This window comes from Mustela nivalis (assembly GCF_964662115.1).
Source record: "Mustela nivalis genome assembly, chromosome: 7".
NCBI lineage: Eukaryota > Metazoa > Chordata > Mammalia > Carnivora > Mustelidae > Mustela > Mustela nivalis.
This window is the reverse complement of record NC_139026.1, coordinates 116,523,834-116,551,347: the sequence shown is the minus strand read 5'-3', so window position 1 is coordinate 116,551,347 and position 27,514 is coordinate 116,523,834. Positions and strand designations below refer to the sequence as shown.

The 27,514-nt window shown below is 38.5% G+C and overlaps 2 protein-coding genes across 2 annotated transcripts in view; one reads left to right on the top strand and one right to left on the bottom strand.

Moving 5' to 3' along the window:
• The window catches only part of CCNY (cyclin Y), a 305,603-nt gene that overhangs the window by 37,583 nt on the left and 240,506 nt on the right, over positions 1-27,514 (top strand). The window lies entirely within an intron of this gene.
• The window catches only part of LOC309870350 (uncharacterized protein), a gene marked incomplete at its 5' end in the record, with an annotated part of 111,125 nt that overhangs the window by 64,914 nt on the left and 18,697 nt on the right, over positions 1-27,514 (bottom strand). The window lies entirely within an intron of this gene.

The window sequence follows — 27,514 nt, the reverse complement described above, 5'->3', positions numbered from 1 at the left end:
ACATCTTGTTATGGCTTTGATTTGCTTTTCTCTAATGATTAGTGATATTGAGCATCTTTTCATGTGTTCATTGTATATTTGCATATCTTTTTGAGAATAATGTCTTCTCAAGTCTTTTGCCCATTTTCAAAGTTATTCTTTCCTTTTTTTAAACTATTGGAGTTCTTTATATGTATTCTGGATATTACTAGAAATTACTAGAAATATGAAATTGTTGGAGGCAGGCCCCTGGCCAGGGCGGCCTCCGCCATTAAAAGATGGCGCCTGGCTAATTGCCAGGTTAGGATTGCCTCCTGAGACTAAGCGGAACACCCAAAGAGGAAGTAAACAGCATTGGTTGCTAGCGAAGTTGTTCGTTTAGGTGCACAGCCTGATTCGCTCCCTCCTGTACCCTGCTCGCTGATTGGTCATGTAAACGTATATAAGTGTGTAGACTTGCGGAAATAAAGAGAGAGAAGATACATCTGAACTGGGGCTTCTTGTCGTCCTTGGGGGTCGAGGGTGATAGAAATTACTAGAAAAATTAATAGAAATATTACTAGAAATTACTAGAAATATGATTTATTTACTAGATATATGATTTACAAATGTTTTCCCCTATTTTGTGCGTTGCATTTTCATCTGTTGATCATGTTCTTTGATGCACAAAAGTTTTTAATATTGATATAGTACAATTTATATATTTTTTATTTTGTTGCCTGTGCTTTGGTGTCATATTCAAGAAATCATTGCCCTTGATTCACCTTGAGTGAAATTCTGTATACAGTGTTAAGGTAAGTGTTCAACTTCATTCTCTTGCATGTGGAAGTGTTTGGGTTAAATTGGTGTTATTTTTTCCTCAAATGTTTGATTGAATTTTGTAATGAAGACACCTGAGCCTGGAGTTCTTTGTGGCAATTTTTTATTTAATTTAATTAATTAATTTACTTGACAAAGAGAGAGCACAAGTGGGCATATAGGCAGGCAGAGGGAGAGGGAGAAGCAAGCTCTCCACTGAGCAGGGAGCCCTTTGCAGGGCTAGATCCCAGGACCTTGGGATCATGATTTGAGCGAAAGGCAGCTGCTTAACCAACTGAGCCACCCAGGGGCCTCTCTTTGTGGAAATTAAAATCAGAAGATAGAAACATTCAGATTTTTTGTTCTTTCCGTGTCAATGGAAATAAGTAGTCTATCATAAATACTATCTAAATTTCTAAATTGTTGAATATATTGATATAATATTAATAATATTTCTTTTTTAAAGATTTTATTTGTTTATGTGACAGAGAGACATCACAAGTAGGCAGAAAGGCAGGCAGAGAGAGGGGGAAGCAGGCTCCTTGCTGAGCAGAGAGCCCAATTCGGGGCTTGATCCCAAGACCCCGAGATTATGACCTGAGCCGAAGGCAGAGGCTTTAACCCACTGAGCCACCCAGGTGCCCCTCTGTTTATTATTTCTAGATTATGGAGGTGCTGAATTATCCAACTTTAATTGTGGATTTGTCTTTTCCCCTTTCATTTTTGTCAGTTTCTTCCTCATATATTTTGTGGGGACTTTTGTTAGTTTTTTTATTTCAAGGGCTTATTTAAAAATACAGTAAAATTGGTTTCAGGTGTCGAATTTAGTGATTCATCACTTGCATGTAACACCCAGTCCCCATGTCAACAAGTGCCCACCTTAATACCCATCACCCATTTAGCCCACTCCCCTAACCACTTCTCTCTATCAACCCTCAGTTTGTTCTCTATAGTTTTTTTTTTTTTAAGATTTTATTTATTTATTTGAGAGAGAGAGGGAGAGCATAAGAGAGGTGTGAGGGTCAGAGGGAGAAGCAGACTCCCCGTTGAGAATGGAGCCTGATGCAGGACTTGATTCTGGGACTCCAGGATCATGACCTGAGCTGAAGGAGGTTGCTTAACCAACTGAGAGTCCCAGGCACTCTGTTCTCTGTAGTTCAGAGTCTCTTACAATTTGTTTCCCTCTCCTTTTTCCTTCTCATATGTTAATCTGTTTTATTTCTTAAATTCCGCATATGACTGAGATCATATGGTATTTGTCTTCCTCAGGTTGACTTATTCTGCTTAGCATAATACACTGTAGCTTCATCTGTGTCATTGCAAATAGCAAGAGTTCATTCTTTTTAATGGCTAAGTCATATTACTTGGTATGTGTATATATATATATACATACATATATATGTGTGTATACACACACACACACACACACACACACACACTGCCTCTTCTTTATTGATTCATCAGTCAATGGATGTCTGGGCTCCTTCCATAGTTTGGTTATTGTTGATAATGTTCCTATAAGCAACAGGGTGCATGTGGCCCTTCAAATCTGTATTTTTGTATCCTTTGGGTAAATACCTACTAGTATAATTGCTAGAGGGTAGCTCTATTTTTAACTTTTTGAGGAACCTCCATACTGTTTTCTGAAGTGGCTGCACCAGTTTGCATTCCCACCAACAGTGTAACAGGGTTCCCCTTCCTTTGTATCCTTGCCAACATCTGTTGTTTCCTGTGTTGTTAGTTTTAGCCATTCTGACAGGTGTGAAGAGGTATCTCTCTGCTTTTGATCTGTATTTCCCTGATATGAGTGAGGTTGAACATCTTGTTTTGTTTTTTAAGAGTTGTTTACTTATTAGAGAGAGCGAGCATGGGGAGATGGGTTAGAGGGAGACGGAGGGAGAGAATCTTAAGCAGACTCCCCACTGAGGGCAGAGCTCAATTTGGGGCTTGGTCTCACAACCCTGAGATCATGACCTGAGCCAAAACCAGGAGTCAGGCACTTAACTGACTGAGCTTCCCAGGCCCCCCAGTGATGTTGAGCATCTTTTCATGAGTCTGTTAAGCATGTGTATGTCTTCTTTGGAAAAAGGTCTGTTCATGTCTTCTGCCCACTTCTTAACTGGATTATTTATTTTTTGGGTCTTGAGTTTGGTAAATTCTTTATAGATTTTTGAATCTAGAAAATCTATAGATTTTACTTTATATTTTATTTACATATTATATATTACATAATAATATATCACATAGTTATATATTATATTATTACATAATTATGTAATATATTATATCTTTATTATGCTATATAATTATAATATATTATATATTATATAATTATATTTTATTTTATATTTTATTTATAGATTTCATAAATCTATAGATTTTGTTTATTTGGGTTTTTTCTCTTTTCTTCTTGATAAGTCTGGCTAGGATTTTATCTATTTTATTCTTTCAAAGAAACAGCTTTTAGTTTTATTGATCTGTTCTACTGGGTCTTTGTTTCTATATTGTTTATTTCGGATCTAATGATTATTATTTTCTTTCTTCTGCTGGCTTTAGGCTTTATTTGCTGTTTCTTTGCTAGCTCCTTTAGGTGAAAGGTTAGGTTGTATATCTGAGACTTTTTTCATTTCTTGAGGTAGGCCTGTATTGCTATATACTTGTCTCTCATGACGAACTTCGTTGCATCCCAGAGGGTTTGGACTGTTGTGTTTTCATTTTCATTTGCTTCCATGTATTTTTTTATTCCTTCTTTAATTTCCTTGCTAATCCCTTCTTTCCTTTGTAGGATGTCCTTTAATCTCCATGTATTTGTTGTGTTCCCAAAGTTTTCTTGTGGTTTATTTCAAGTTTCATAGTATTGTGATTTGAAAATATGCATGGTATGATCTCAGTCTTTTTGTACTTGTTGAGGCCTGATTGTGATCCAGTATTTGATCTACTCTGGAGAATGTTCCATGTGCACTCTGCTGCTTTAGAATGAAATGTTATGTATATATCTGTTAAATCCATCTGGTCCAGTGTGTCATTCAAAGCTATTGTTTCTTTATTGATTTTATGCTTCGATGATCTGCCCCCCTACTATTATTGTATTATTATTATTATTTTAAAGATTGTACTTATTTATTTGACATAGAGAGAGAGAGAGAGGGGGAAGCAGGCTCCCCACTGAGCAGAGAGTCTGATGTGGGGCTCGATCCCAGGACCCTGAGACCATGACCTGAGCTAAAGGCAGAGACTTAACCCACTCAGCCACCCAGGCACCCCTTATTGTATTATTATCAATGAGTTCCTTTATGTTTGTTATTAATTGATTTATATACTTGGGTGCTCCCAAGTTGGGGCATAAGTACCTACCATTGTTAGATCTTTTTGACTAGACCTCTTTATTATGATATAGTGTCCTTCTTTATCACTTGTTACACTCTTTTGTTTAAAATCTAATTTGTCTGATAAAAGTACGGTTAGTCCAGCTTTCTTTTGACGACCATTAGCATGATAAATGGTTCTCCATCCCCTCACTTTCAATCTGCAGGTGTCTTTAATCTAAAACGAGTCTCTTGTAAGCAGCATGTAGATGGGTCATTTTTTTTTTTTTTTTTTTTTTTTTTAGCCATTCTGATAACCTATGTCTTTTGGGTGGAACATTTAGTCCATTTGCATTCAGAGTGATTATTGTTAGATATTAATTTGGTGCCATTGTATTACCTGGAAAGTTAGTGTTTCTGGCGATTTCCTCTCTTCCTTTCTAGTCTTTGTTGCTTTTGATCTTTGTTTCCCACCCAAGAAGTTCCATCTAGTATTTCTTGCAGGCCGGTTTAGGGATCACAAACTCCTTTGGTTTTTGTTGTCTGGGAAACTATTTATCTATCCTTCTATTCTGAATGACAGCTTTGCTGGAGTAAGTATTCTTCGCTGCATATTTTTTCCATTGAGCACAATGACTATATCACGCCAATTTCTTCTGGTCTGCCAAGTTTCAGTGGAGAGATCTGTGGCAAACATTATTTGTCTTCCTTTGCAGGTTAAAGACATTTTTCCCCCTTGCTGCTTTCAGGATCATTTCCTTGTCTGTGTATTTGCAAATTTTGCTACGATATATCTTGTTGTTAGCTGGCTTTTGTTGATTTTGATGGCAGTTCTCTGTGCCTCCTGGGTTGCAATGTCTGTTTCCTTCCCCACATTAGGGAGGTTATTTATCTCTAATTTGCTTAAATGAATCTTTGCCCCCTTTTCCTTCTCTTCTTCTTCTGGGACTCCTATGATATGAATGTTATTGCACTTTATAGAGTCACTGAGTTCCCTAAGTCTACATTTATTATCTAGTATTTTTCTTTCCCTCTTCTTTCCTGCTGCATTATTTTCCATAATAGTGTTGTCTATATCACTAATTCGTTCCTCTGCTTCTTCCATCTTTGTTGTCAAAACATCTAGTCAGTTTTACACCTCCATTATAGCATTTTTCACTTCAGCCTAAGTTTTAGGTCTTTTATCTCTGTGGTAGGGACCCCCTGGTATCTTCTATAATTTTCTCAAGCCCAGCTAGTATCCTGATGATTGTCTTTTTTTTTTTTTTTAAGATTTTATTTATTTATTTGACAGAGAGAGAGAGATCACAAGTAGGCAGAGAGGCAGGCAGAGAGAGAGGGAAGCAGGCTCCCTGACGAGTGGAGAGCCCAATGCAGGGCTCGATCCCAGGACCCTGGGATCATGACCTGAGCTGAAGGCAGAGGCTTTAATCCACTGAGCCACCCAGACACCCCACTGATTGTCGTTTTAAATTATGGCTCAGGCATATTACTTATATCTGTGATCCCTGGCCGTGTCCTCTTGTTCTTTCTTTCAGAGTGAATTCCTCTGTCTTGACATTTTGTCTGGGTCTCTGTCTTCTGCGTGTTAGGGAAACCTGTATGTTTCTTGCTCCTGAAAGTAATAGCTAAATTAAGAATAGGCCATATACTTTCCAGGGCCTGGCATTTCAGGAAGTTTTTTCAGCGTATGCTGTGTGCATTCTGCTATTGTATTTTGGTTGCTCTTTCCCTCAGATCAGTCCTTTGCAGATTTTCTCCTTGCCTGCAGTGGGGAGTGTTTGGACATGGTCTAGTGTGTGGCAAGTTTTAACTAGGTGAGTTTTGGTCTGTGAGTTGGGAAAAAAACTAGATCCTATTTCCCCTAGGGCTGAAGGTTTGCAGCACTCTATGGTCAGACTCAGTGCACGTGGGGGTTTGTGCTGGTGTTCTGGGGGAGGGCCTTCTGCACTGATTCTCAGGCCGACTTACTCCAGTGGAAATGTACCTGCAGGGCACAGTGGGCCAGGGGTTGGTGTAAGTGACTTGAGTCTCCACTGGAGGCACTATGCTGCTCACTAAAGTATGTCTGTGCTCTGGACTGGGGTGGGTGGGGGCGGGGGAGGGGGGAGATTGGATGGCATCACTCCACTCTCTTGTCCGCAGAGAGGGGAGTTCATGCCCGCCACTGTCAGGGAACCCTCACAAAAAAAATGAACGATCTCCCCTCTTGTGTCCCTGGCTCCATTAGAACCCTGCTTTCATGGTGTCTGTGTCCGAGGCATCTCTCTGCCTGATGGCACAGTTCTGTGTTTTCTCAGGCACACTAGCTGGGTTTTAACATTCTAAATTTTAGGGACTCGGCAGGGCAAGAACCTCCACTGATCCTCTCAGGAAGGATTTCACCGCACTGGGGCTTTTGCTGGTTTGTCCCAGAAAAGCCCAGACTGTGCAGGGCCTCAGAGTTTAATGGTAAAACACAGCCAAACATGTTTCCAGGTTAGCTGCCTTCAGCAGGTGCCTCTGCTGCTATACTAATTAATGAGGCTGCTCAGTGGGGCCCATTTTGTCTTTTGTCCCCTAAGAGACAGTGCCATCTCTCCCAAATGCATTCCAAAGAGGGAGGCTGTCTCTACCTCTGCACCTCAAGGGGTCCTCAGGCCGTGTTGCTCCCTCTGTGGTCTCCTTCCCCACAGGAGCACTGTTAACCCACCAGGCTGAACACCAGCTATGGAGAAGACTTCTAAAACTTCATACTTTGAGTTCTGATGCTTATAAAAACTTGCAATAATCAGCCATGTCCTTTTCGTAGTCTATGGTTTTGGACAAGAGTTTTTCTTGTGTAGTCCCTTTTGTGCTGTTTTCTCTCTCTCTCTCTTTCCCTCTCAGTCCTCTCTCCATGATCAGGGCTCCCTCTCTGCTGCACCTCCAATTCCTTTCTCCCCTAAATCAACTCTCCTTAGCTGCTACCTTACACAATGTGGCCTTTTCTCTTCCTTTAGATGTGCAGTTTGTTCTCTCAGTCTTCGATTGATTTCCTGGGTGTTTAGGATTTCATATTTTTCTCTCTGTGTTTCAGGAACAAGGCAATCATAAGGTCCCCCTACTACTCCCTGCTTCATGTATTTTGAAGCAGGTGGGTATATTCACGTTTAGGAATGGCATTTCTTTTCTTTCTTTCTTTCTTTCTTTTTTTAAAGATTATATTTATTTACTTGACAGGGACAGACACAGTGAGAGAGGTAACACAAGTAGGGGGAGTGGGAGAGGGAGGAGTAGGCTTCCTGTGGAGTAGGGAGCCCAACGTGGGGCTCGATTCCAGGACCCTGGGATTATGATCTGAGCCGAAGCCAGATGCTTAATGACTGAGCCACCCAGACACCCCTGTATCTGTATATTTAAAGTGAATTTCTTGTGGAAAGCATATATTAAGACTTAACTTTATTATCCAATTGGATAATCTCTGACTTTTAATGGGACTATTTAGTCCATATGCATTACATGTAATTATTGATATGGTTAGGTTTAAATCTACTGTTTTGCTAGTTGTTTTCTATTTGCCCCATATTTTGTTTTTTTTTTTCCTTTTCCTATCTTTTGGATTATTTTGTAGTACTCCATTTTATGTCCTCCATTGACTAATTTATTATACTAATTCATTCCACTTTTTAATGATTGATAAAAATGTTATGGCATGCATCTTTAATTATTAGTGTACCTTCAAACAGTATTATGCCACTTCTACAATAATGTAAGAATTTTCATCAGTATGTAGTTGATCCTTGAACAACATGAGAGTAGGAGCACTGACTTCCCTCACAATGTAGTAAAAAATCCACATATAACTTTCAACTCCCAGAATTTAACTACTAATAGCCTACTGTTGAGTGGAAGACTTAACCAATAACTTAAACAATTGACTAACATATTTTGTATGGTATATGTATGTTATACTGTATATACTATATTCTTACAATAAAGTAAGCTAGAGAAAAGAAAATGTTTTTAAGAAAAATCACAAGGAACAACAAAAAAAATGCATTTGTAGTACTGCACTGTATTTATTAAAAAGAAATCCATGTGTGTCAGTGCACCTGTGCAGTTCGAACCCATATTGTTGAAGGGTCACCTGTACTTTCAAGGTTTCTCTGCTCTGTCTGGCCAGAACTTGAATAGTTCAGAGATCTCTGTGTGAGCTGCGGGGGTTCATTTTAGAGTGCCCTTACTAATGTTCTCTGCCTGGCCTCATAGAGGCAACGGGGATCCTCTTCAGTTTTCGAGCTCTTGCTCTGCCTCACTTACTCATTTCTGCTACCTCAGCTGCCTCAGCCTCCCTAACTCATTCCTATTTCCCCAAGTCAGCAAGATTGCCATGCTCTCCTAGAGTTACCCTTCCATGCATCACTGTCTGAAAAGTAGCTCCAGAAAGAAAACTGGGACCTTCACAGGCCTTACTTTGTTTCCATTCTCAGTGGTTACAGTTCTTCTTCCTCTGTTATTCACTGTCTGAAAACAATTGTTTTATGTATCTTCTCTGGTGTCCTGTTGTTTATTATAGTAGGACAAATCCAGTACCAGTTACTACTTCATGGCCAGAAGCAGTTGTTTCCCCTTTGGTTATATTTGCATTTCTTGTAACTACTTTTGCATTTGTCCGTATGATCTATTTTTTATTTATCATTACCATATGGTTATTTGAAATCTATGTTTATTTCTTTCTACTACTTAGTGATTACTCAGTGGGAAAAATATGCTTGCAGATAAACTTCTTGAAAGCATTTTTAGGTTAAATATGAGGTTTTTCTCAGACCAGTCATATAAGGTCTATTATTTATTAAAGTTAGTATTCTAGGTCTCACGTCGTTTTTATTATTAATTAGCATTTAGTGTATGCAATTCCATTGTTCATCTCCTGAAGAGAATAAAAATGTGACTTAAAGAATAGAAAAATCACAATCTCAGAGTGACTTAGGTATTGGGGAGAAATTTTACAGTTCTGTTTCTTGTTGTAGGAAAAAATTAGATTCAATGCCAACTTTATGCAACTAGTGAGCTAAGCCTTTCTTAAAAATTTACAATAAAAAAGGGATGCCTGGTGACTCAGTGGGTAAGCATCTTTCCCTGCTCAGCGGGGAGTCTGCTTCTCTCTCTCTAACCCTCCCCTGCTTGTGTTCCCTCTTGCGCTCTCACTCTCTGTCAAATAAATAAAATCTTTTAAAAAATATTTTATTTGACAGAGAGAGAAATCACAAGTAGGCAGAGATGGGGGAGGGAGGAAGCAGGGTCTCTGCTCAGCATAATAAAGTCTATTAGGTTTAGAGTTAAACATAAAAATCAAATCATTGAGGAGAAGATATTCATAATTTTATTTATTTTTTATTTTTTAAATTAACATATAATGTGTTATTAGCCCCAGGGGTACAAGTCTGTGAATTGCCAGGTTTACACACTTCACAGCACTCACCATAGCACATACCCTCCCCAATGTCCATAACGCAACCACCCTCTCATATTCATAATTTTAAAGAAGAGGAAACCAAAGGCAGAAACCTGAAAAAAAAAATTAACTCATGTACATGGGTGTGAATATGTAAGTGCACGTGTGCACGAACATGCCTGTGTGTGTATGAATGAGCTGATGCATAAAAACCTCTGACAATAACTACACCAAGCTCTTTGTAGTGGTTATTTTTAAGGGGAAGGGTCAGAAGGGACTTCTACTTCCTTCTTTATTCATGTCTGTTTATATCCTTACTATTTTTTGCAATTAGTACATGTAACATCAGGACGTTTCTTCATTTTGAAATATGAGGTCCTAATGAATGGATATTGCCCACGCATACATGATTAAGTAACAATTGCTATGATCTATTGAATGTTAACTATGTGCTAGCCCATTTTATCACTGACTCAGGGCCCATCACAACCTCATGAGACAGGTCCCACGTTTATCCTCCCTTATATAAGGTATTGAGGCAGGAAGAAATTGATAGATTGGTGTTAAGACAGCTGGAGGAAGGATGGCTTAGAGAAGTCACATGGCGAATAAGTGGATTCAAACTCAGACAATCTGGCCTCAGAGCTAAGGTCTTGATTGCAACACTGTATTAGCTTTCAGAAATATTGTTGTCTGAACACAGGCATAATATCCTGTTTAACACATTCATGGCCACTATGCTTTGACATGATGGAAGCCCAACTATGAACATAGATTGAAATGTAACTATGTTTTCATCAACATTAGAAAAAGATGTCTGAGACAGGATATAAAGACTTCCCTGGAAATATCCTCTCGTGAAATAATCTAAGTCCAACCTGGGAGAATGAAGGTAAAGAGTAACTTCTCTTCCACATACTCTGTGGCAGATTAGAATCATCATTTTGCTGATATTCTTGGCTGCACAGAGCTTTCATGCATTGAATGTCTCTTCTCATTTCTTGAACACCTGAGATATGTGGACCTGACATATAAAGTCTCCTCTTCTTTTGTCCAGAAGCCAGTTTTTATTGCTATTTTTCTATCAAAACAGGTGAATACATTGACATGTTAATATTTTAAAATCAAGAACAAAGCTGTCCATCTGAAATAAGCAATTTGCAGCACCTAAGGGCATCTCAGGATGAACGATTTATGGCTGACAACTTCAATCTAGATCACAGCTATTGACAACAATATTAATTTCTCAATTAGCAGGAAGAGCAGAGTGACCATCACACTGAAGGATATTCAGGTCTGCATAGAAAATGGCATTTTGAGAAATTCAAATGTAAATGCTTCTTATAGGTGTTATTTTATATATATTATATAAATATATTGTATATTTATATATTTTATATATTACTATAAACTTATATATTAAAATATATATTTTAATATAAAATATATAAATATATATTATATATATTTATATTATATTTTTAGTCAGTATACTCAAGAAATATATATTAAATATATAAAAATATAATATATTATATACATTTTATATATATTTATATTTTATTTTATATATTATATTTCATATATTATATAGTATATATTTATATATTTTTAATATATTTATATATTTATGTGTTATATATATTATATATATTTTTCTATATTTATATATTTTATTTTTATATTTTATATATATTTATTTTATGTATATTTATATTTTTATATATTTTATATATATTATATATTTATATTATATTTTATAATATATTTTAGATATATTATATTATATATTTATATACATTATATATATTTATATATATTATTTTATATATTTATTTTTATGTATTATATATATATCTTAATATATATTTTATATATATTTATTATATATTTAGTCAGTATAACCAAAGAATAATTTATTAGGAGTTAGAGACAAGGGAGAAAAAGAAAATTAAAACCATGAGGTTATAGTGTACTATATTCCTCTCCCATATGCAGGTTGGATTTACATACAAGTTGTTTTTTTTTCCTGGGGACTTTGATCAATTGAGGTTTAGCAATATAAGTTTATATAAGTTTAAATTTAAATATACTGATCTCAGTTCCCAAAGCATTGGTTGGTTTGTGATGTTCTGTGCTACTATGCACCCACATTTAACCTTTGCTGGCTGCCATAGGAGCAACAACCAAAAATGTCTCCAGACATTGCCAGATGTCTCCTGGGATTGCAAAAGTGCCCCACTTGAAAACCACTGGGCTGTTAGGGGAAGTAGTGAGGTTAGAGGTTAGGAAGATCAGATGTTCAGATAAGAAGGGGAGCCAAAGAAAGGAGGGGGATGGAAGAGAATTCAAGTGTAATTTGATCCAGTGACTCATTACTGGTGCTATTACAACTCTATGTAGTATTTTGGAGCCTACAACAGAAATGTTGTGTGGTACTGAACTAAAACATCTAAGGTACAATTCAAGAGGCATTCCTTTTTATCTCTTCTGGAAAAACTAGGAAACCTGACGTTGTTTTCAGAAAACTGTAGCCAGAGTTGTCAGGGAAATGTTATGGACAGTTGTCCTCTTGCTTGAACAAATTTACCTTTTATGTAACAGAAAATACCAATAGTAAACATGCACCTTTTAATGCAAATTGTTATTTTTCGAAAGCTTTCAGTTGAGTGTGTGAGAGAAAAATGTTCCTGCAGGTTATGCTGTAATTCCCTCCTGCTAAGAAGTGTACTGTAAAAATCCATGCTGTTACCCCTTGAAATGTGAAGAAGTCCTCCTTAAAGTGTAGTGGATGTTATCAAATCTGTTTCAGGAGAGGCTTGCAGGGAGCAGGAACATGAAATACATATTAGATGCAAATACTTCGGTTTTGAAAAATTGGCACATTTGTTGTTTATTCCAGCGACAGGAGCTACTAGTGAGTTCACTGTAACCAATAAATGCTGTGGCAGCGTCGGGTGTCATATGATTGTAACAAACCTGCTGTTTACCAGTTAAGGCAGAGATGAGGTGAGGTTTAGGCTGCCTATGGTTTGCTGCCATGCTTCATTTTTCTTAATCCTCCTTACTTTCTGCTCCTCAAGAACTAAAGAACAGTCCCACTATCTTCCTATATGTGAGTACTGGTAATTATGCCATGTGGATGCTTCTAGGAAATGTCCATTTGCAAAAGATATTTGCTTGGTTGCCTTCACACTGATGACAGCAGAATTCCCAGGGACCCAGCTCTTGATACAGAAGTATCAAGAAGTAATGTCCTCAGGACCACAGTGCCAGTCTGGCCCCTCATTTACACTGCTTTATTTCTGCAAAAAAACTGGTTGATACAAGGTGCATGAAATCCACCCCTGTTTTTCAAAGTGAGTTTCCAGTGTTATAAAACATCTTGTGTTACGTTTGCTCTTTAAATTCTTGTTATATAGGCCATCTTGAATTTGTCATCAGGTACAATGTGAATGTCAGCACCCAGCGCTGCGCGTGCTTGTGCAATACTGCATTCTCATAGGACCGGTCCAGCGGAGGGGCAGTCTCGCTGGTGGGGCCACTAGCCTCTCTCCTTGGTTTCCAGCGGCCTCCTCCCTAGCCTTCGATCTATCCAATACAGCGCCTCAGAGTAGTGCTCTTCCCCTTGCTTGGGGGGAACCAAGAAAGGGCAAGTGCAAAGCCACACGTAAGTGAGGGTTGCAGGCCATTCAGAATGAGATACTCATACTGGTGGAGGTTATTTGGGAAGATCTGGCCTCTGTGGTGTCCCTTCTTTTCTGTTCGTTATTCCCACTACTTCTGCTGTATGTTCCCATTTCCTTTCTCTCTTTTCTCTTTTTCTTCCATCATTTCTTAGTCTGTTCCAGCTGCTATAATAAAATACGAAAGGCTGAGCTGTTAAAACAACAGAAATGTATTTCTCACAGTGGAGGGTAGAGACTGTAAGTCCAAGATCAGGGCACCAGCATGGTGTGGGGTGGGGGTGAGATTTCTTGTTGTAGCCTCACATGGTGGAAGGGGCAAGGGAGCTCTCTTGGGCTTCTTATAAGGGCACAGATGTGATTCCAGAGGTCTCGGTCTTCATAACCTAGTCTCCTCTTGGCTCCACTTCCTAATATCATCACTTTGGGCTTTAGGACTTAACATATTAATTCGGAAGGGGACACAAACATTTATACCATAGCAATATCCTATGTAGTAAAATAACATTCAGGTAGCAAAGCACTCAACAATACAGTAATCTTGGCTTTTATGTGAATTCTGATTCCTTTTAGGGGCAGTTTAGTCTTCAGGGAGCCAGAAAGGTGGCAGTAGTCCCAGCTCACATCGTTTTTTGTTTGTTTTTATTCCTCTCAGTTTTTTAAAAGTAATCCAAGCCCAATGTGGGGCTCAAACTCACGACCCCGAGATCAAGAGGCATAGCACTACTGACTGAGCCAGCCAGGTGTACCTCCTCTTCCATAGTTTTAAAGGAACATGTCTGCTCCAAGAGAACTTGTACCAAATCCCTAGCACTCAGTGGGTGGGATCCCACGCTCTGAGGAGCAGTAGACTGGAGCACACCTGGCCCCTGGGCCAGACTGCAGAGTCTCAGCTCTGCTGCTCACCAGCATCAATTCCGGGCCTTCTGTTCCTGGATTCCTAACAAGGGATGACCACAGCAAGCTGCCATCGGGTTGTCATGAGGGTAAGTGAGTTTATCAGTGTCAAGTGCTACCCCACAGTTCACACTTGATGAATGTCAGGTGTGATAATCTCACCATCCTTGCCCTCAAGGAACTTGGAAACAGGTTAGGGAGGTGGGACAACAGACATGAAACAGTTTACAAGAGAGTCTGTCACAAAGTTTTACATGTTAGGGTTTAAGTGTCACAGGAGTTCAAAGAAGAATGAAAATTTTCAGGGTCTGTGGTCAGATAATGTTAATCGAGGCTGAACGTTGTTTAGGACAATATACATTACGTGTTTACTCCTATTACCCACTCGCCCAACCGAGTGTTCACCACAGGCCATTTACTTTGCTAATCATGTTTTCTACCCCAGAGAAGAGGTACAATTATGATCCCTGTGCTGGGTGCTGGGTTAAATAATTAGCCTTCCATATGTTGTGTCATTCAATTCTTTCAACCCTCCTGGAATTAGGTGGCAATGTATCCATTTCACAGATGAAGATACTGAAGTTCAGAGATGTTAGTTACTCTATGGCGACAGTGGTGATAAACGGCAGAGCTGGGACTGGACAGGTTCCCTGATGGCTGAGCACGTGGAAGAGGGGGCTGCGAGGTTCGAAGGGCTGACAGCATAGGTGCAGAGGGCAGGAAACCGATGAGGCCCACACTCCAGTGAGAACAGAACATCTATTGGGAGTCAGAGGTAAAATGGGATTGCTAGGAGCGATCTTCTTAGAAAGACAACACAGGGCAAGTAAAAGTTCTTGGACTTTATCCAGCGGCAGTGGGAAGCTTACTGGCTCCTGAGCCCTGGAGAGAGTGATGTTATGAAACAAGCTATTACTGAGTTTAGCCTGGCTACAGCCTCACGGGCTAGTGGCAGATTAGAAGGGCAGATACTGGCTTGAGAAGGCAGCTGGGCCACAGGTGTGAGCTGATGTGGGCGCAGAGAGGGGTGTGCCACAGAGAACAGAGGAAACATCAGTTCTATGGGAATCCTTAAAGGCAAATTGGCAGGACCCTGTGCCAGCTTGGATGAGGATGATAAATGAGAGAAGGAGGATCAGAGTGTTCCGGAATTTCCTGCCCTACACGTCCTGAAAATAGTGATGCTTCTGACAAGGCACTGAAAATCAGGAAGGTACGTAGAGGAGGATTCGTTTCATTTTATATACATGGAGCGTGAGGCGGCCCCTGGGAATCCTGTAACTATCTGGACAAATGGAGAGGAGTATGCCTGAGAGGTCAGGGCTCGAGACAAAAACTCGAGAATCAGCCATGTGGAGAAAAAAGGATATCCCTCCAAGGTGATGATAATGCATAGGGTTAGGTGCCAAAATAAGGAAAAGAGACTGCCAAGGGAAAAAGAGTAACTGGTTTCGATAGTTACAGGAAAATAGAAGAAATAACGGCATAGACGTTATTCTACATAGACAGGTCAGAAGGTGGTCACTTGGGCCATGTGAGGAAGTGAGCTCATGGGTTCAGTAGACATAAGGGTGGGGGCCACACAAACGGTTAGGGGAGCAATGGAGGGGAGTGAGCAGATGATGGAGAATCTTCAGACTGACAGGAGGATTAGGCGAGGGCTCTCCTGGAAGAGGGGCACAGGGCCAAAGGAAGGCTGTCTTGTTTTTCATTGTAGAATTAAGTGACAGTAGCTCTGCCTTAGGCTCCCTGCTTAGTGGGAAGTTTGCTTCTCCTTCTCCTGTTGCCCCTCCTCTCCACTCATGTTCTCTTGCTCCCTCTCTCTCTCCAATAAATAAATAAATAAAATCTTAAAAAAAAAAGTTAAGTGTGGGAAGGCACGCCAATGGCCGCGGACAGGGAGAATTTCACAACTCTGCGATTATGAAACAGGTATAACACAAAAAAAGAACTCTGGGGAGGGAATCATTTTGCAGCGTTTTCTTAAACGACAGTGAAACAGTTTGACCATGTCCCACTCAAACAGAAGTGGAGATTTTTCATAAGCTTTACCTCTGTGGCTTCCAAGCTGTTTTTTGATTATTTACATCAGTCTCAATAAATGCATATTTAATTTCGAATTATATATATGTACTACTACAGTTCGCTAATGTCTCAAGCTGCATCATTCACTAGTTCACGATTAGAAATAGTTGATATAATTCTACCATTTAAATGTTGTTCTTGATAATGCAGAATTATTTTGGGGTGACTTCCTGTTAGAATTGATTATATAGCCCTTGTGTTTACCTTGTACTTAGCTGTATAACATGATCCATGTTGACTAGGTCCTTAGAAACCCCCATTTATACAAACTCATGCACATGGACCCCACACCCCATTCAGAGCACCACACATCCCACTCCAGACCCTTGGCCATCTGATGTAGGACTAGGACTGTGTGAGTATACCAGTGTCAGTCTGTAGATTAGTATCTGTAAACCCTAATTCTCCCCTCCCTTCCTCCTTTCCCCCTACTTTCCTTCCTTGCTACAAAATGAACATCCATAGATGGTCTAATATCTTCTTTTACTTCCCAGTAAATCTTACTACCTTGGAGAACATAATTTGGAGTGCAAGATGGAGGAAATGGGAGAATCACACTTAACATTGTTCCATGGCAGCACTTTCTTTTTCTTTAATAGGCGTCATGCCTTGGATTGGGAATCAGGAACTTGGATTTTTCACTTTCTCTTTATCTCCATCTTGTGTCCTATGTCCTAGGGCAAGTTCTTGCGGGATAAAAACACCTTTCAACCCTTCCTTAAATGACTGCACAGTTTCTTCTGAACTTGCTTATGTGAAAGTGTTATAAAAACTAGAAAATGTCAAATGCATGGTAACTGTCTTTCCAGTTTCATCTCTAGAGCATGCAGACGCCACATAGTACACCTTTTTAAAAAAAATTCTTTACAATGTAGCAAATCCTTTGATCATTAAGGATTTCTTTTCAATATTCCAAGTCACTGAAGAATGATGTATGTAGGTAGAATTACACCCGTTGTTAACTATGCAATGAATTACAGATTCCTTTCTGGCACCTTTGCCCACACAGCTGCCACTTCTCTGAGGTCCCTTCTGTCGTACAAAAGCTTTGTTTTCACTGACAACAAAGTCTCAAGTGTGCACTTAATCGCCTGTTTGAGGGGCAAGTGCCTCCAGATGGTTCACCTTAAGTATAGATGCTGCCAGGCACACCCAAGACCCAAACTACACACCACTCAAACAATTCAGAGGAGAGAAGGATACTACACAACTTGCTTTGCTTAAATCGCCAAGATTAAAGTAAAACAGTTTTTGTGTGTGTGTGTGGGGGGCTGGAATCATTTTGAATATTTTTTTTCTGATTATTAATCATTCATGGTAGAAACTTTAGGAAAGAGAGATAAACAGAAAAAGTAAATAAAAATGACCTGTTATCCTAGCCTCTTTGAGCATTTTGGTGTAAGTGGTCACATTTTCCCCTTCCGTTAATAGGAATAAAATCACACGGGTTATTAATATTATTTTAAAATATGTAATAACATACAGTGATGTTATTAAATATTCTTTTCTGATATGATTTTTTGAAAGATTTTATTTATTTATTTGAGAGAAAGAGAGTGCACACAAGCAGGGGGTTGGGGCAGAGGGAGAGGGAGATGCAGACTCCCTGCTGAGCAGAAAGCCCAATGTGGGACTCAATTTCAGGCCCATGAGATCATGACCTGATCCAAAGGCAGAGGCTTAACCGACTGAGCCACCCAGGCGCCCTGATAAGATTTTTAATGCATCTATTTCACTGGATGGTACATTCTATTCCACTGGATGGAGCATAATTTATTTAACAACAGGCTACTGTTGAGCACATGCAGATATTTTGGCTGCAGAGTAGGAGAGCTGGCCAGTGGGCAGGACTGGGAAATGAGAGAGACAGTGTATATTTCCCCTGAGCACATGCGCTAAAGAAGATACTTAAGTGAACCTTTCTCCTGTGTTCTGATTCACCCATTTCCTTGATGGTAGAACTTGGCCACATGTTTAGCACTACAATGTATAGCCCATATAATTCTTATTTATTTATTTATTTATTTGATTTTTTTTTCAGTGTCCCAAAATTCATTGTTTATGTACCACACCCAGTGGTGTGCAATACGTGCCCTCCTTTCATACCTACCACTAGGTTCACCCATTTCTCCACCCTTTCCCCTCTAAAATCCTGTTTGTTTCTCAGCGTCCACAGTCTCTCATGGTTTATCTCCCTCTCTGATTTGCCCCAATTCACTTTCCCCTTCCTTCTCCTAATGTCCTCCATGTTATTCCTTATACTCCACAAGTAAGTGAAACCACATAATTGACTTTCTCTGCTTGACTTATTTCACTCAGCATAATCTCCTCCAGTCCCATCCATGTTGATACAAAAGTTGGGTATTCATCCTTTCTGATGGCTGAGTAATATTCCATTGTATATACGGACCACATCTTCTTTATCCTTCATCTGTTGAAAAGCATATTTGTTCTTTCCACAGTTTGGCGATTGTGGACATTGTTGCTATGAACATTGGGGTACATATGGCCCTTCTTTTTACTACATCTGTATCTTTGATGTAAATACCCAGTAGTGCAATTGCAGGGTCATACGGAAGCTCTATTTTTTAATATTTTGAGGAATCTCCATTCTGTTTTCCAAAGTTAGCCCATATAATTCTATCTTTAAAGTATCAATGATTCCTTCTTTTGGATGAACTCACAGAAATGGAAATTGGGGATTAACTGGTTTATAATATCCCAAGTCTTTTGATGAGTATTGACTGCAAAATTTTCATTTGGAAAGTTTGAACCAATTTCTTGTTCCGAGAGTAAGGCTCTTCATTTCCTCAGTGTTATTGCTAACATTGGTGTAATGTTTTTTAAACATATTTTTGAGTGGGAATAGTTTTGACTCTTTATGTTTATTGAATTAAGCTATTCTGTGGACATCTTGCCAAAAAAAGTTCTTGGTTTCTGAGTCTCCCTTAGATGGTTGTGAAACTTTTAGTTTCTTGTTTGTTTTTAAGGCAATAACTATAGTAATAAAGAACAAAAGTGGAACATACCAAGAGAGTGTATTACAATCACAATTGAATAGCAGGATGTGCTGCTAAAGCATTCCTATAGGCAAGAATTCAATGATGGAGGTATTGGTTAGATGATGTTTTACATTACAAAGTTACAAAGTTTATCTGAAGTTAAACCATGCTAGTTACCTAATTCTTTTTGTAATAGAGTATGAGATAACTCCTAGATTTTAGGGAAATAGTTTCTTGATGTTTGAACAGAAGTTAATGTCTATAATGATGAGCTCCCACCAACCATGATTCAGGATGCTAAATAGTATTTGATACCAGGTCAAGTTTGCCAAGGCACTCTAGTGACTCAAAATCCATTAACAGTAACAAATTAATATCTGATGTATTGAAGTATTATCTTTTCTGTATTCTCACACTATGAACTGATTTGCGTCCTCACCCCCTCTGTAACAACTACCTATGTGCAACTGTTGGCTTCATCAATTGAAAACTGAGTAGCAGATTTGAATTTAGTTCTGTATCTAGTAATGAAGAAGATACATAAACTACTGTATCTACTGAAGACAGAAAACATCAGTTTCACTAGATCTGACCTTATTTTTTTAAAGATTTTATTTATTTATTTGACAGACAGAGATCACAAGTAGGCAGAGAGAGAAGAGGAAGCAGGCTTTTTGCTGAGCAGAGAGCCTGATGCGGGGCTCGATTCCAGGACCCTGGGATCATGATCCGAGCCGAAGGCAGAGGCTTTTAACCACTGAGCCACCCAGGCGCCCCAGGCCTTATTTTATTTTATTTTTTTTAACATGGAATTTAAAAGGCTTGTATAGAAAAATAAATGATCCTCTTATTTTTGAAGTGTTAGCTGCTTTATGCTACTATACTATAAAATAAAATGTGAAAGAAGCTTAACCACATTGTAATTTTCTTGCAGCTATGACTATGTATTTCCCTGTGGTAATAGCAAAAAGCATGGATTTGCTTCCATTTTTAGTTTTATTCAGGAATCTCAACAGCAGCCATGTAGTAATGCAAGTACTGGAATAATAATGACAACTTAGTAAATTACATTTAACTAGAGAGACTGGGAATTGCTGTTTTTGAATTTATTGAATATTTTGGCTAATCAGTGGTTGAAGTAGGTGTTTGCTAAATATTTACCTGCCTGCCTCACCTATTGTGCTCTGTTAGGTTGAGGAAGGGTGGTGGAAAGAAATATAAGAAATGATCCCTCCACTCAGGAGCTAACAAGCCAGTTAAGTAGACATCTTTACATATATGAACATGAATACTACCAAACAGTGCCCAGTTGCTAAGTGATGAAGCAGAAAATGAATATAACCATAGGAATTTGCGTTGGAGGGAAGGACAATAAAGCACTGGAGCAGTGAGGAAAGCTTCAAGGAGGAGGTTGGCCGGTGGGACTTGCTGAGATGACCAAATGAAGAGAAAAGGAAGCAGAGTAGGAAATGGTAGTAGTGGCTAGAAAAACTCAAGTTATGGTAAAAGATTATCCTAAGGAGTCCAAGGCCCTGTGTTCAAAGATAGGACAAACTAGCCTTGGGACTGTTGGGTTTGAATTCTGGGGCTGTAGGCTGGGTGGTCTAGTCCTGGGACACAGAACTGAGAGGAGTCCAGGGGCAGGTAAGTCTTTAGGTAATCCGGCTGCATTAAAATTTCACGCCATGGGTGAATGGAAAGCTTAGTGCTGGCCAATGGAAATAGAGTATATGCCACATAGATAATTTAAAATTTTCTGGTAGCCACATTAAAAAAAAGTAAAAAGAAAGAGGTGACAATAATTTTTATATTTTATTTAATCCAAGATACCACAAATATCATCTCAACAGATAATTGAGATAAAAAATTATTTGTCACGTATTTTAGTTTTTTGTTCCTAAGTCTTTGAAATTCAGCATATATTTTTATATCTGTAGCATATCTCAGTTGGACTGATCACACTGCAAGTACTAATAGCCACATGTGGCTTGTGGTGACCATACTGAACAATAAAGTTCTAGGGTTGAGTACCCCAACCAAGGATGCTAGTAAGAGTTAGAACTAGTGTGAGTATTATGCAGGAAAACTGGGTAAATCAAACTATATTCTGGATTCAGTCAAAGCTTTTATGAGGGAAAAGGAAGAGAGAGAAAGGTAGAATTTAATGGAACAATTTTTTAAAAAAAGATTTTTATTTATTTACTTGAGATAGGGAGAAAGTGAGAGAGAGCATGAGCGGGGAGAAGCTGAGGGAGAAACAGATTCTCTACAGAGCCGGGAGCCTGATGCAGGACTTGATTCTGGAACTCCGGGATCATGACCTGAGCCGAAGGCAGTCACTTAACCAACTGAGCCACCCTGGTGCCCTGGAACAAATGCTTTAACTAAAAGGTTCTGGAAATTCTCAAGGCTGATACTCAAGTCAAAGGAGTCCATTCCAAGCTCTCCTAAGTAATCATAATCATGCAGAGAACTAGAGGTTCTCTGGAGATCAGGGACAGGTCTGGGTTCATGGGAGGGCCATCAAGAGGAGATGGAAGCAGTTCAGAGGACAAGAGTGAAGAAATGACCCTCTCTGCAATAAGGGTCTACACTAGGGTATGAAGGGGAGGAAGTTAAGATTGGGTAGGTGGTAGAAGGGAAGATGATGATTGAGACTAGAATTTCTCTGAAGGTATAGATGAGGTAAGGATGTAGACTTGGAAAGCAGATTGGGCCTAACCATGAGCTATGACCTCACTATGTAGGAGGACCTCACCATGTGGGAAGACTCAAGTATATAAGAGGTCTATACCACTGCAAAGACAGGACCTACCATATGGGAAGACCTTACACAGTGGGAGGACCCCACCACAAAACAGGACTTTCTCATGTACAAGGACCCCACCAAGAAATAGGACCTCACCATGTGGAAGGAATCTACCGTAAGACAAGAGTCCACCAAATGAGAACACTCCTCATGTGATAGAAACTCTCCAGGCAGGAGGAACCATGAAATAAAAAGAGAACTCATAGAATGGGAGAAGATATTTGCAAATATCTTTGCAAATGATAAATGACTTGTTTCCAGAATATGTAGAGAACTCTTATAGTCAATAACATAAAGATAAATAACTCAGTTTTAATAGTAGGAAAAGGATATGAATAAATGTTTCTCCAAAAAAGACATATAAATGCCCAATAAGCTCATGAAAAGATACTGAACATCATGCAAATCAAAATCACAGTAAGATGCCTCTTCATACTCCCTGGATGGCTAGAGTGAAAAGTAGGCAGTAACAAATGTTGAGAACAGGGGCACCTGGCTGGCTCAGTGGATTTCTAATGATTTTCTAATATGTTGTTTCCTATTCTATGTCACTATTATTTTGTTTCCTATATTATCACTTTTAACTCCTATATTTATTAATTATTTTCTTCCTTTTACTTTGATTTAATTTGCTCTTCTGTTTCTGGCTTCTTGATATGGATGCTTAGATTGATTTTAGCACTTTCTTCTTTTATAATTGAGCATTTAAAACTATACATTTTCTTCTAAGTATTTTTCATATCCTACAAATTTTGACATATTTTTACATTTTCATTCAGGTAAAAATATTGTCTAATTTGTGACTTCTTCTACCCTTGGGCTATTTAATTTAAATGTTTTGTTTGTTTAGTTTTTAAAATATTTTAGGTTTTCTAAATAATTTCAGATAATTCCATTTTTTTTTTCAGAAAATGCTATCTGTAATTATTTCAATCCTTTTAAATATGATGAAGCATGTTGTCTGACTCAGCATTTGGATCTTAGTAAATGTTTCATGTACACTTGTGTTTTACTGTTGCTGAGTGAAGCATACCGCAAATATAAATTAGATCCGTTGTTCAATAGGATGGTTCAGATCATCTATATAGTTACTGATTTTCTTTTTTCTATCAAATACTAAGACAGGGCAAAGGGAGTCTCCAGGTATGCCTTTGTCTGTTTCCATTTACACTTCTATCAGCTTTCCTTCATATATTTTGAAGCTCTATTTTGGGTGCATTCAACTTTAAGATTTTTGTTAGGTTTGATGAATTTCCAAATCTGCATTGCCCCTTTTTCTTTTCCTACCTTCTTTTGGGTTGTGTTTTAGAAGTCCACTTTATTTCCACTGTTAGTTTATAAGCTATTTCTCTTCATCCTAATTATTAATGGTTCCTCTAAGATTTATAGTATCGTTGTTTAACTTATTCAGTCTACATCGAAGTAATATTATACCATATCTTATATAAGATATGTAAGACTCTTGCAACATTATGCTTGCTTTTTTCCCCCCTCTTGTCCTTTGGACCCTTGTCATACATTTTCTTTCTTTCTTTTTTTTTTTTAAGATTTTATTTATCTGACACAGAGAGAGAGATCACAAGGAGGCAGAGAGGCAGGCAGAGAGAGAGAGAGAGAGAAAGGGAAGCAGGCTCCCTGCTGAGCAGAGAGCCCGATGTGGGACTCGATCTCAGGACCCTGAGATAATGACCTGAGCCGAAGGCAGCGGCTTAACCCACTGAGCCACCCAGGCACCCTGAGACTTCTTTTTTAAAGCCATTACTTCTTCTATCACTTTTTCTGGATTTCACATATATGAAACCACTTGATACTATCCCATAGGACCCTGAAGCTCAGTTCACTTTTTTTAGCCACCTTATTGACATATCATTTTCAAACCATAAAGTTCAGCTACTTGAAGTGTACAATCCGGGGGTGCCTAAGTGGCTCAGTGGGTTAAAGCCTCTGCCTTCGGCTCAGGTCATGATCCCAGGGTCCTGGGATAGAGCCCCACATCGGGCTCTCTGCTTGCAGGGAGGCTGCTTCCTCCTCTCTCTCTGCCTGCCTCTCTGCCTATTTGTGATCTCTGTCAAATAAATAAATAAAATCTTAAAAAAAAAATAAAGTGTACAATCCAATGGTTTTTAATATATTTACAGACTTGTGCAACCATCACCATAATCTAATTTTAGAACCTTTACACATCCCCAAAGGAACCCTTGCATGCATTAACAATCATTCACCATTCCTGCCATCCCCCAACACCTTCCAGGCCTAAGCAACCACTAATCTACGTGTCTATGGATTTGTCTATTCTAGACATGCCATATAAATCATCATGTAGTATGTGGTCTGTTGCAACTGACTTTTTCATTTAGCATAATGTATTGAGGTTCATCAATGTTGTATAATTTATCAATACTTCATTCCTTGTGGTCACCACATAATATTCCACTGTGTGGACATACCCTTGTTTATCCATTCACTAATTGATAGACATTTGTGTTGTTTTCACTTTTTGATTAATATGAATAATTCTGCTGTGAAATTATATGTCCACGCAAGTATGGACATGTGTTTTTATTTCTCCTGGGGTAGATACCTAGCGGTGGAACTGCTGGGTCATATATTCTCTCCAGTGTTTAACATTTTCAAGGAATGGCAACACTGTTTTCCAATATGGCTATAGCATTTTACAGTTCTCACCAGCAACAAATGAGGGTTCCAGTTTCTCCACATTGTTCTCAACATTTGTTTGTTTGTTTAAGATTTTATTTATTTATTTGACAGAGAGAGAGATCACAAGTAGACAGAGAGGCAGACAGAGAATGAGAGGGAAGCAGGCTCCCTGCTGAGCAGAGAGCCCGATGTGGGGCATGATCCCAGGACCCTGAGATCATGACCTGAGCCAAAGGCAGAGGCTTAACCCACTGAGCCACCCAGGAGCCCTTGCTTTAATATTTTTCTTAAAAGATTTATTTGTTTATTTGAGAGAGCAAGAGCATGAGCAGGGTGAGGGCTGAGGGAGAGGAATAGAATCTTAAGCAGACTCCACGCTCAGTGTAGAGCCTGATGCAGGGCTCCATCTCATGACCCTGAGACCATGACCTGAACCAAAATCAAGCGCCTGACACTTAAATGACTGGGCCACCCAGGTACCCCAAGTTTGCTTTATTTTTTTATTTTTATTTTTTTAAAAAAGATTTTATTTATTTATTTGACAGAGAGATCACAAGTAGCCAGAGAGGCAGGCAGAGGGAGGGGTGAAGCAGGCTCCCTGGTGAGCAAAGAGCCTGATGCAGTGCTCGGTCCCAGGACCCCGAGATCATGACCTGAGCCGAAGGTAGAGGCTTAACCCACAGCCACTCAGGCGCCCCGAGGTTGCCTTAATATTGAAAAAAAAAAAATTCAATGTAACTGCCACATTAACAGAATTAAGGAGAAAACCAGATGATCTTCCTATGTGATACACAAAAATGTTTAATAAAATTCAATACCCATTCATAATACAAAAACCTCTTAAAAAGCAAACTAGAAATGGAAAGGACCTTCTTCAATTTGGCAAAGGGTATCTGAAAAACCTTTAGCTAACATCATCTGTTAGGGTGAATGCTTTCACCAGGACTGAAAATAAAGTAAGAATAATGCTGTCAAGGTCTCGATTCAGCATTGTACTGAAGGTCCTAGCTAGTACAATAGGTAAGAAAAAATAAAAGGAATACAGACTGAAAGATGTAAAACTGCCTTTTTTGCAGATGACATGATTGTGTATGTAGAAAAATTGAAGTAATCTATAAAGAGTCAAATAGAAGAATTGAATTTAGCGTATATAAGGTTATATATACAAAAATCTAGTCTTTCTAATATACTAGCAATGAGCATTTAGAAGTTGAAATAAAATGCCACTTACTATGGTATCAAAAGATGAACTACTTAGGGATAAATTTAACACAGTATGTCCAAGGTCTTTATGACTAAAAACAACAACAAACTACAAAAATTGCCAAACAAAAGTAAAGAAGAACTAAATAAATGGAGATGTACCAAGTTTCTAAACTGAAGACTAAATATTGTGATGTCCCTCCATCGTTCCATAGCTCAGTGAAATCCGAATCAAAATCCCAGCAGGCAATTTTACAACTTATTCTAAAATTTTTATATAAAAACAAGATCTAGAATAGCCAAAATGATTCTGAACAGGAACACTTCAACTATCAGATTTCAAGATGGATCACAAAGCTACCTTACTATACTACAGGATAAACATATGGGTCAGGTAGATCCTGGAACGGACCTACCCATATATGGTCAAATACCATATATGGTCAAATAATTTTTTGACAAAGGGCCACAGTAATTCAAAGGGGAAAAATAGTCCTTCTAACAAATGGTAAAGGAACAACTGGATAATCACATGAAAAAAAAAGAACCTTAATTCTTAGCATATTCCATATACAAAATTAATCTCTAACTGGATCATATACCTAAGCTTAATGGGTAAAACTTACAATTTCTAAAATAAAACATAGAAGAAAATCTATATGAACTGGAGGTAGTAGAAGATTTCTTAGGGCATAAACAATGAGAGTTAAGCTATTGATATCAAGCTATCAATAAATCAGACTTCTACAGAGTTAGAACTTATGCCCTTCAGAGGACAATACTAAAAAAAAAAAAAACCAAAAACCAAAACAAAACAAAACCACACAAGCCACCCGGTGGAAGAAAATATTCTCGAAACATATCCCTGACAAAAGAATTGTATCCAGAATATATAAAGAACTACTACAATTCAGTAAGATAAGCAACCCAATTAAATTGGGAAAAGACTTGAAAAGACACTTTATAAGCTATATGGACATACAAAAATGTGTCAGCATCATTAAGCAGGGCAATTCAAAGTAAAACCACAGCGAGGGGTGCTTGGGTGGCTCAGTCAGTTAATTGTCCAACTGTTGATCTCAGCTCAGGTCTTGACATCAGGGTCATGAGTTCAAGACCCATGTTGCGTCCCATGCCAATACTTAAAGGGGAAAAAAAAAGTAAAACCACAGTGGTTATATTAAGAATCTGGAGCAATTACAAATCTCATACATTGTTGATGGGAATGTAAAACAGTACCAGTACTTCAGAAAAGTGGTTATTTCTTTTCTTTTCTTTTTTTTTTTAGAAAAGCGGTTATTTCTTATAAAGTTAAACATATACTTACTGTAAAACCCAGCAGTCTTATTTCTACATATTTTCCCAAGAGAAAAGAAAAATCTCCATACAACGACTTGTACATGAATGTCCATAACAACTTTATTTACAATAGACAAAAACTAGAAACAACCTAAATGTCCATCATTATTTGTTGTATATAAACAAATGTGGAATGTCCACACATGGCAACGCTAATTAGCAATAAGCAGAACTAGTCATAAATTCGACTAGTCATATATGCAACAACACATTTGAATCTTTAAAAAAGCCTTACACTGGGATATTATATATCCTGTATGATTACAGTTTTATGAAACTTTAGAAAAGACAAATCTGATTCACAGTGACAGAACACT